The sequence below is a fragment of the Penaeus monodon genome, chromosome 22 (genome assembly GCF_015228065.2).
Source record: "Penaeus monodon isolate SGIC_2016 chromosome 22, NSTDA_Pmon_1, whole genome shotgun sequence".
In the NCBI taxonomy this organism is placed as follows: domain Eukaryota; kingdom Metazoa; phylum Arthropoda; class Malacostraca; order Decapoda; family Penaeidae; genus Penaeus; species Penaeus monodon.
In genome coordinates this window covers 36,769,755-36,769,973 of record NC_051407.1, presented here as the reverse complement: position 1 = coordinate 36,769,973, position 219 = coordinate 36,769,755, and the positions used below count along the sequence as shown (strand labels likewise).

Genomic DNA, 219 nt, shown 5'->3' with positions numbered 1-219 from the left:
ACCAGAATGCAGTAAGTAAATCTGAAAATTGAGAAAGAGACAAATAGCCCCCTGCTAGATTGAGATGACCTGCTGTTTAGCTTTGGAATGTTCTGCTTGTGTAATAAAAGATACTGTCTAGAGGAATAATCTGCTTTAGTAATTTCATAATTGAATACATAAAGGATTTCTAAAAGTAAACCTAAGGATAGAAAAGCTAACTTTTGCACTCTGGCCTGC

General features: G+C 35.2%; 1 protein-coding gene across 2 annotated transcripts in view; it reads right to left on the bottom strand.

Annotated features, from left to right (window-relative positions):
* LOC119587105 (forkhead box protein G1-like) overlaps positions 1-219 on the bottom strand; it is a 10,489-nt gene that overhangs the window by 902 nt on the left and 9,368 nt on the right. The window lies entirely within an intron of this gene.